Source organism: Melopsittacus undulatus, chromosome 1, assembly GCF_012275295.1.
Source record: "Melopsittacus undulatus isolate bMelUnd1 chromosome 1, bMelUnd1.mat.Z, whole genome shotgun sequence".
NCBI lineage: Eukaryota > Metazoa > Chordata > Aves > Psittaciformes > Psittaculidae > Melopsittacus > Melopsittacus undulatus.
In genome coordinates this window covers 69711609-69722434 of record NC_047527.1, presented here as the reverse complement: position 1 = coordinate 69722434, position 10826 = coordinate 69711609, and positions in this window count along the sequence as shown.

The window sequence follows — 10826 nt, the reverse complement described above, 5'->3', positions numbered from 1 at the left end:
AAGTTGGAATTTCTTTCTAAATATCTTTGAATAAAAAAAGTTTATGTAGGAAGTCAAGAAAATAAAGTAGGATAAAGATAAGCAAGCTAAGAGAGAACAGAAAGATGCACCTGGTCTTGAAAAAATCTGGAATGGGAAGCATGAACTGCGACATATTAGGCTCTGCAAGTAATAAAAGTATTTCAGGTCTTTTCCAGGAAGCTATACTATAGTGAAATGAACCCATAGTTCCCTCTAATTCTGAACCTCTGAGAAAGTGAAAGAACAGAAGATATAAAGGCATCAAGGATGAGGAAATTCAGGATCTTCTCATATGAATCCAAAACATCAGTTGGACAGAGTAACTGCTATCCTAAATAATAAGTTAATCTAACTACTTTTCCATCAGTAATGACAAGAAAGCAGAAATAAAAATGTGTGAATCACTGTGAGCTGTACCATGGGCAAATAGCTTATATTCCTTTAAGAACTAACTTCTTTCCAAAGAATCAGATGTAGTGGTGTCCTGGATTCAACAGTAGTAGTCATTTTTTTCCTTCTTAGTAGCTGGTGCCGTGCTGTGGTTTTGACTTTCAGCCTCAGAACAATGCTGATAACACCGATGTTTTTAGTTGTTGTTCAGTAATGTTTACTCTGATCAAGCATTTGCTGAGTCTCATGCTCTGCCAGGGAGGAGAGAAAGCCAGGAGGAAACAGAGACAGGACACCTGACCCAAACTAATCAAAGAGGTATTCCCTACCACAGCATGTCATGCCCGCTATATAAACTGGGGGCAGTTACCCAGAAGGGTTAGATCACTGCTTGGTTGGGCGGGGTATCAGTTGGCGGGTGGTGAGCAGTTGTGTTCTCCTCCCTTGTTATTTCCCTTATCATTATTATTATTATTGGTGGTAGCAGTAGTGGTTTTGTGTTATACCTTAGTTACTGGACTGTTCTTATCTCAGCCCATGGGAGTTGCATTCTTTCAATTCTCCTCCCCATCCTCTGGGAGCCGGGGAGAGGGAAAGAGGGGAGCGAAAGAGTGGCCACGTGGTTCTGAGTTACAGCTGGGCTGAAACCATGACAAGAAGAAATCTCATGCTCTTTTTTCTTGGCATTTTTTTGAGGAGTCTCATGGGTTTTGAACAGAAAAAGGGATTCCAACTATGTTTTCTGCATATGTGATGGTAGCCATAGCCTGAGGTGTGGTTTTCTTTTTTTCTTGGTGTTTTTGTTACAATGATGTTTTAGGACACACCCAGTAAAAACCTTCTTCTGCCTTTGCTTCTTTCTGGTCACTCCCACCCCACTCTATGGCCCAGAGATGTTTGCAGGTTCCAGGAAGGTTAGGACAATTTGAATCTCCCTCACCTAGATGATAAAATATTAAGGCCCTCACGGTCATCAGCAGTGAGAAAAGGTTTCATTGAGTGGAGACAATTGAAAACTCCAGGTCTGGAAATGATTGCAGGTTATTTTGTGGGTTTTTTTTCTTTTTTACAATCAGCGTATCAGTTACTAAACTTCACTTTGAGTGGGTAGATTGTCTAAGTATTGCTTCTGTCAGTCTCAAGTACTGCCCTGTACTATTGCAAATGAAGTGCTGATCATCTGGGGACTGCTTTAACACCAGGCTCAGTGACAGCTCACATTATTAAAGAAAATGCGCATCCATAAAGTTGAAAACTGCTGCTTTAATGTGTCAAGCAATCTTTTTGCGCGTGTATTATCTGTCAGACTTGCAGCTTCTCCTGGAGCTGGGTCAAAGTTTGCATCTGAACACATATTCTGATAGACCTATGAGTGAAACAGGAGTACAGATTGTACTAGATCTCTTTAATTGCAAGCCTTATCTGTTTTACAGTTCTGTTCATCTCCTTTGTTCCTGTCTTCTTTAAATATACTCACTATTAATAACTAAAGATGCTAAGTGACATTTAGCAGAGAGACTCATCTATAAATGATTAAGTTTGCCTTCTGTAGCTTTGGGCACCAGGACATTTTAAAGTGTAAAGGTTTATGTAAATTCTTCACATGAACATCTAACAGAGAAATGCTATTTTCAAAGACATAATTGGTTTTCTTTGTTTTTCAGAATACATCTGTAAGACATGCATCACTAGTCACATCAAATACTAACCACAGCTTCAAACTGATAATGCAGGAATATCCTTGGGCCATACGTCAGTATGCTACAAAACGTATATTTTGAAAGTTAGAATTCAAGTGTAGGTTAATGTTTGCCTTCCACTTGGCTGCTTGATTGCCCAGACCACCTAGAATCAAGTCACAGGCAAGTGTCATAGTGTTAGGATTTAGCAGCAGCTGATTGCTTTTAACACAGGCAATGTAATGCATGCTAATATGCATAAGACGGATATATGTGTTATATGGGTAAATGACAAGGTAGCTGAAGATTGCAAAGGTATGATACTCTGACAAGCAGACACATTTGCACTCTGTATGCAATCCTCAAACTGTTTAAAACAACAGAAAGGTAGTACCTCTTTTTGCAGTGAAATTTGTTAATGTGACTACTGGGTGTGTCAAGATCTAAGAGGGTATGATCTGTCATTTTTACTGCCTTGCCTTCTAGATGCTTGTGCCAAAGGGGCCATCAGCATGTACTGTCTGTAGTGTGCATCATCTTCTCATAGCTGTAGCGTTGTGAATCACTACAACAATATATTTTCCTTCTGGTCTGACACAGGTCACAGCTGTGAAAACACAATTTGAATTCCTATCAGAATGTTATTCACGCTGTTAGAAATTAGAAAAATACTTTGAAATAGCAATGTTCAGGGTATCCACTGATGATTCCAATGAACTGGTTACACTCATGCCATTCCTTCCACATGAACTCTAATAATCACCAGTTAGTGGAATATAATATTAATCTGTCTTAGACTTTTCCAGTAATCACCTAAGAAAATGTAGTATCTCATTCTCTCCTTTAGTGCTGTGGGACATGAGTGTTGTCTTCAATAAAGTGACAAAAAATGGTAGAACAAAAAGTTACTTATTGTAACACCACTGGAATCAATTTTGAACACTGAGGCATGAATCTTGCAATTTCTTTAGCCTTCAGTGTTCTGGAATCAAAGAAGAAATAAATATTGTGTTAAAGATTCATAAGAAAAATATTTGGCTATAGCTCTTAATGCTTTTGATGGGGTTAGTAGCTAATTCTCAGTCTATAGGTGAAGTTGACTGAAATGGTTTGAATTTTAAAATAATAGCTTTATCTAATTCATAGCACATCTTCTACTCCTCCAAAATGTGTTTTATCTTTCATTTTATCTATGACAGTGTTCAGTGTTAATCTAAACTAATTTCACCAAATAAATGCTCTACAAGCAGCTTTCTTCTCCAGCTTCCCACAGGCATGTTGAGGTTGTAGTCATCCGTATCAGATGACAGCTTCTGCATTATGTTCCTTTCTCTTTGATTGAAAAGTAGCAGAGCCCTTGGATTGCAATGGATTTGGTAAGTGGAATCCTGTCAGAAGGAATATTCTTTCTGGCAGCAGTTATTTGAAGTAAGTCCAGTATGAGCTCAGAGAGTTCAATTTTCTGGCATTCTCGAGCACAACACCAGAAAATTAAATTCTTTTTTCTCCTCTGCAACTCATAAGTCTTTCATTCCACCCTCCTTTATAAAGGAATAAACTAGTATAAAGTAATTTGGTGTTTTTACTGCTCTGGAGCTGTTTTTGTGGAATTTGGTTTCTACAGCATCTTTTCCACTCCAACAATGCATATATAGCACAATTTAAAAAAAAAAAAAACCCTAGTAAAATAGAATGGCACAGCCACAAGAATTAAATACCTCTCTAACCTGTTCAGCATGTCCTCTACAGCATTTATTCCACCTCTTTTCTTAATCTCTGAGTGGAATAAAGAGCTAGATATTTAGCAGCAGAAGAATATAAATCTTGGCCAGGAGTTTGCTGTTGCAGGACTACACTATAAAGTGTGTCTTGCACTAAGTAGTAAATGCAGTCATGTAATGCTCCTTCACAGACCAAAAAGGAAGGAGAAAATGAGTGTTACACCCCTTTTCCCCCAAATGATGGAGTTGTTATTGGAGGGATGTTGAGGGATGTTAGTCTTTGGATGCTGTAAGGGAATATGCGCTAAATTTTATTTAGAGCATGATTCACCAAAGCCATAAATTTAAAATACAAAATCTGCACCAGATTTCCAAGTATAAATACTCTGAGACTGGGTGCAATCCTCAAATAGGACATTATTTTTTTTGTCTCTGTCTTCTAATTACCTGCAGAAATTGTAGATGCAAATCTTGCTTTTGAGCAATCCAGTAGTTAAATGAGCAAAGCATACCATTAGTCAGCCACATTCTCATTTGTCTGTGGAAGCTTCACATGACTACTATTTATCACTGTCTCATGCATCAACAGCAATTCTAACCCATTGTTCATCAAATGCCTTTAAATAGAAAAGTTCCTGTTTTCCTTCTCTTGGCAGTGTATTCGAGAGGTCATGTCTGCTGAAAAGATGATAAGATTTAGAGATGATGGTATTAAAGCTGTAAAGCTCATGGAGTTCCCAAGTACAGCTATGTATTTTTTGCAAGACTATTTTTTTTATACCCCCTATGAAAGATTCTCTCCTGATTAATTTCCATATACATCATTTGTCTACTCTACATCTCCACACTACTCTGCAAAGCTTTCCCAAGACCCTTTTCCTGTTCAAGCTGCCAGTCTAGAAGCTCACTCTGGGCTTTAACATTCAAGCTGATTCTTTCACCTGACACCTCAGCAGCAGTAACAAAGGTTTTCTGGGCACTTTATAACCTGACCTACCACTGTACAACAGCACTTCCAAGGATCCATGTTATTACAACTTTGATTTGAAGACAATGACGTTTCACAGGTATAGCTGAAGGCCAGATCTGCCTTCCACACTTATCCTTCCTAATGACGATGATGTGGAAAATGTCAAAAAAAAAAAAAGAGTATTTATATTGCCCAGGGTCATGACATTTTTCAGATGGACATTCAGGAAGCTATTTGAGACACAATGACTACAAAAATACCCAAGTGTCATCATTAAAAAGCCTTAATGTTTTTCATTAAAGGCGCTTAATGTAAGCACTCTGCCTGCAAGTCTAGTGGGTGTTCCCTGTTTTACGAACAAAATAATGCTGTGCCCTCACCTTGTGCTTTCCATCTCTATGGTAACTGACAGGGTGGGAAAAAATTGAGTGTCTAGATGACAGCTAAGCAGGTGAAACTGGGTGGAATAATGGTCATTAGTTTGCAAGCGGGGGAAAATTCTGTGCTAAGTAGACATCAAGGGTAATCTGACCAAGATGGTAAGTGAGGAGGAATGCCTCTACATCTGTGGCTTTGGCCTTTGGCACATCTGTATAAACTTTTACTCTGAAGCTTTTCCAATCAAATTTCTGATAAATTTGAGTATACCCCTTGAGTTCCTGATGTAGTTTTCTTGAAAGGTTAAGGTCAAATCCTGGTAAGCGGTTCAGGCAACATCTGAGGGATTTTCTCACAACAAGCTGCCTCCAGTGATAATCCCCCATGACTTTAAAGCTATCTCATAAATCCAAGGATTTCTGCAGTGGTCTTGTTATTCATCTGGTGCTACTACTTTTTAAACTCTGCTTCTCATTACACAAGGGTACAAGGGCTGCCATAGGGAGGGAGAGAAGTGTGTGGAAGGAGGATGCCAGTAGAAATGGTAAGCATACATTTTTAGTTGCTGGGAAAAAAGATATATTTTAATATTTTTGCACCTTTCTTTAGTGATGGAGAGAAATGACCCATTAGAGGATCCAATAAAGAAGGAAGTGATGTGATAATACAAAGAAATGCAAGTGTGAGGAAAGGAGAAGCAGACTGTCTGGGTAAGAGTGATGTGATGAGAGCCCTAAATGTGGTCACTATTGGTTACTATTGTTCGTGACTGACAGTCAAGGTTACCCCAGCAGCTATTTGGATTTTCTGGTGAATATAGATGACACTGAAGTAATGTTGTTTACTGAGTCTGACAGGTTTCAAGGATAAGCCACAAAGTGCCGCTGATGAAGCCAAATGACAGGGGTACCACAATTTCCTTGTCTTTAATTTTTTTCTAATGCGTCGTGATCTGCAAAGTAATATTGATGCCACAGTAGTTCCTAAAATAGATGCCATAATGTTCATTAGATGCTTCACATCTGGATATCACAACCAGCAACTGTTATAAGAAGGGGAAGGAATGTCATTTTAATCTTTTCTGGGTTTTCTTGATTAGATATCTCAGACTTCATAAGCATTTATTTAATTCATATTAGGATTTAACAGTCAAATGCCCTCAATGGTGAAAAATAACCCTAGAGGCAGCATAGAAATTAATAGTTATTCTGTGACAGATCTTCTCTCTGACAAGGATTTAAATATTGAAATTCTAATCTATTTATTATGCAGGAAGATGACATTTTATCCCTCCAACCATTTGACAGGAAGACACTATAATTATGCGTTTCCCTAGGTTCCCATTTTTTCCTCCTGTACCTTTGTGTGAGATTATAAGAGTTCAGACTCCCGTTCCCAAACAAGTTTGCCCTTACAGCAGCACACTTGCAGTAATCAATGCAAATGCAGTGACTGGTTCTTTCTAGATCATTTCTTCAAACTGAAATTTCTTTGCCTTCACAGGCTGTTACAGGGATGACAGATGGCAATGTGTTTGTTAGGCAAAGTGGAGGTGACTTTAATGCACTCTGTATATCTCTGTGCTTGCTCTGTTATTAAGCTCTGATTTGTTCTGAGAGTTTGCGCAAAAGGCAGCCACTGTATCAGAACACTATCCTGCAAAATAGGAGTTGCAGAAATATTACACGCATTTGTGGTTTGTTTGAGTAATTGTATCTACAAAGACTATTATTACTATATTGCAGACAAAAACTGAGGACAAGGAAACACAACCAGAGCAAACTTCTGACAGTTACACTGTATATGCAGCCTTTCATTTATGCCATAGAATACCTTGAAGATTTTTGATAATGCTGTTAGTGGCTTGTAATGTGAGCAGTGTGTTGCATGCTGACTCAGAAAGGGCTGCACAACCATATCTGTCCCTAAAGACAGCTAACTGCAAACCACATCTAATATTCTGACATTAACTTGCAGTGCCAGTCTCTTACATCAGCTTGGCACACTGGAGTTGTCACGCATGACTTAATAGCATTTCTGAAAACAAAACTAAGAGCCAAGTAAGAATTTGGAAGAAGGCTGGAAAGAAATTGCTGGAAAGAAATGGCTGGACTTTAAAAATGTGAATTTTGGAGGGTCACCAGAAAGGTGCAGTAAAGTGTATGGATGCAGGTCTAGCTTCCCAGCTGCCTCCCGGCCCCCAGGCATAGTCTGCATCAAGTGATGAGGGTGCTGGAAGGGAGTGAATGCTTTTTAGAGAGGAGGGTTAGCCCTTTGCTGCCATAGGAGAGGGGGGATCACGGTGCACCTCTGGTTTCCCTGCTTTCCCACAGTGTTCCTGCAGAAGCAGTGGGCAAATAGGGATCCTTCCCTAGGACTCTTAATTGAGAACCAGTCATCTCCTCATTCATCAGCTGGGGCAGTACCTGCACCCCCTCTGCTAATGTGCTCTCATCAGCAGCAAAGGCAGACCAAAGAAGGTGAATGGTGCTTTGGGTGAAGGGTGTACAAGCAAGGTAGCCCACAGTGTGACAGACAGGCACTTTTCCAGATGAGCCTTGACTTTTTGTTTAAAAATGTGCATAGTCACAGCACCCACCTTGTAGCCTGGGGAGTAAACCTGAGGTATCATACAGCATAAAGTGACAGGACCTCCCAAATGAACCAGAAAGCACTTGTAGTCCGCCCACTTACAGCTTTGTATGACAGAAATAGATTTCTTGAGCTTCTTTTGTCAGGGAATTACATTTCAGTGGTCTCTCAGGATCTTCTGGTGATCTTCATATCTTGTGCTTGTCTTCCTGGGCCATTGGTGCACCATGTAATCTGGGTTGGTTTTGATCTAAAATGAAGTTTTCCTTTTCTCTTTTGTCCCCCATCTACAAGAAGGTCTCAAAGAGGGATCCAGGAAATTACAGGCCCATCAATATCACTTAGGTCCCTGGGAAGACTGGAGCAAATCCTCCTGGGGACAATTACAAGTCAAATGAAGAACATCATTGGGAAAAGCTAGCATGGATTCACTGGGGGCAAAACATGCTTGACAAATCTGTTTGCCTCCCTATGACAAAGTAACCTGCTCAGTTGATGCAGGGTGAAAGGTGGACATTGTCTACCTAGATTTCTCCAAGATTTTCCATACAGTTTCAATCTCCACCTAGAGAAACTGATGCATTACAGTCTAGACAAGTGGTCTGTGCTCCAAGAGGATGATGATCAATAGCTCCTTTTCCAGTTGGCAACCTGTCACAAGTGGGGTCCTCCAGGGCTCGATACTGGGCCCAACATTGATATCTTAATCGTGATTTAATAAATGGATTTAATAAATGGATTTGGAAGATGGGATCAAGTGTACTGTGACCAATTTTCCAGTGAAACCAAACTAAGTGGGGAAATGGACACTTCAGAAATATCTACTATTTTTTTTATTTTTTTTAGGAAAAAAGATTACATTGTTGTTTAAAAGACTCAGTTCTGCTTTCCTTACAAATTCCTGCCTTCTGGTAATAATAAATAGGAATATGCAAATATGGAATAAAAATGAATATGCAAAGGACAGGAGTTCTGTGCTACAAGTTTGTATCTACAAACACCCAAATGCTTAGAGTCTGTTGATGTGTAACAAATAATAAAAAATTAAACTATACTGCTCTGATTCAAAAAACAAACTGTGACTAGAAGATTATCTCCCAGTTCTCTGAGAGCCCTGAAATATATGAAGTTACTTGGTGGAGGGGCGGTAGGGGAAAAGAAGTCAAATTACAGTTGACATTTTGAAATGTGTAACATCACGATTCTCTTGGTTTTTTTCAACATGACATTTTACAGTTTCTTAACATTTAGTATCAATAAACTGCAGAAGAGAGTATCTCAGAAACATATTATTGATGTCCATATGTTCTGCAACTGCCCAGATTTTTTTGTTGTGTGTATCCATCTTTTCTTTATTTAATCTCTTTTATCTGCTAGAACCAAACATACACACTCTGGAACAACAGAAAATCTTAAAAAAGAGACTGTAGGTCAACACATCTGAGGAGCTCTTCTTCAGGAGCCTACAGTGATATGATGGGCACCAGTTACTCAATACAAGTTATCTGCCAATAAGTGTGTTCTGGCTGGAAATTAATAACCTCATCCCAAGTCTTCTGAGACTTTGGAAATTACTCTGCTGCCCATGATAACATTTTTTTTTAAATAGGTTGCAAATATGAGAGTTTTGTTGGTTGGACTTTTCTCAATGCTACAATTGTGCACACACTTTTTTCCTATTAGTGAAATAGAGCAGAAGAGCAGATTCATGTTGTTTTAAACTGGCATGCATGTGTATGATGGGTAGGACCCTTATTTATGCTTCTAGAGCTGTCAAAAATGTGTGAATGGATAAAAGGAGAAATCTACACATACTGCAAATACTTACTCATTTGATTTAATATCTCTTTTTTTTCTAAGGCATTTCCTTTAAGCAAAGAAAAACAAACCTTAAGCCTTATTTAGATAAAGGTATAGGAATTTTTCTCAGCCATTATGATTCTTTTAAAGTAATATTTTAGGCAGCTATTTTTATTTTTGTACAATAAATATGGAATATGAAATGCACTAAAAACCAACAAAAGTTGTACATGAAATTTTATGCACTTGTGAGTTTATACGAGTGGAGGACTTCTAGGACTTCTGAGGACTCTTCTGGGAGAAATAATTTAATATTTCATAATTGGGAGAAATATTTTAATATTTCTATAATATTTCAGAAACATCTTGATTTAAGAGCACAGAAACTATTTCTTAACATAGCTTAACATTTGATCCCCAGTTAACATTAATAGCAACTGAGTTCGGAAGCATATAATTTAAAATCTAACGCTATTTACCAAAAGAAGTGATTTTTTAAAGCCATTAAAAAAATTATCAGAAACTCCTCTGGGCTAAAATTGTATTAACTTTCTTTTAAATTCAGGTAAATACTAAGTCTCACAAAAGACACATACAGAGACAAAACCAATTTCTGTATTTGCAACTTAATAAACTTACTTCAGCTATGTCACTGGAGACCTTGGTGGCAAATATCTCAGAAAACACAGTGAGTTAGTAAATTTTTTAACTTTTTCATTTTGACTGCTGTTGTCTCCAATTTGTTTGCTTGGGTATGGCTAAGGGATTCAACAATGAGTTGCAACAAACTGAAACAGAAGCTTAAAAGAATTCTAATCAAGTTAAAAAATACCAAGTATCTATAAATGTTTGATCAAGAATGAGATTGCTCTTCAGTTAATAGGAGGAATGTTAATTTTAGGATTATGATATTTTCTTATGATTATGGCCATATTTAACCAGGTTTCCAGGTTTCCAGTTATGTTTGTTTTCACAGTTTATGCAGTGTTCATCTACTGTGCAGATTTCTTGTGTATGAAACTCAGCAAATAATGTGTACTAAAAAGTCATTAATAGTTTGCTTTATTTGCAAACCAGAAAATTAAAGCTGTGTAGGCTGCCACTTTGTGTGTGTTTGTGCATGCACATGCATGTGTGTGACTGTGTTTGTGACGTTTATGACACCCCTCTTTTGTGCATTTCTGTCAGAGGCAGATTTCTTGTTGGTCAAGTCAGCACAGAAGTTTTAGTGCAGTGCAGAAATGTATTCTCCAGGTTTCAGCTAAGTGTCATTTG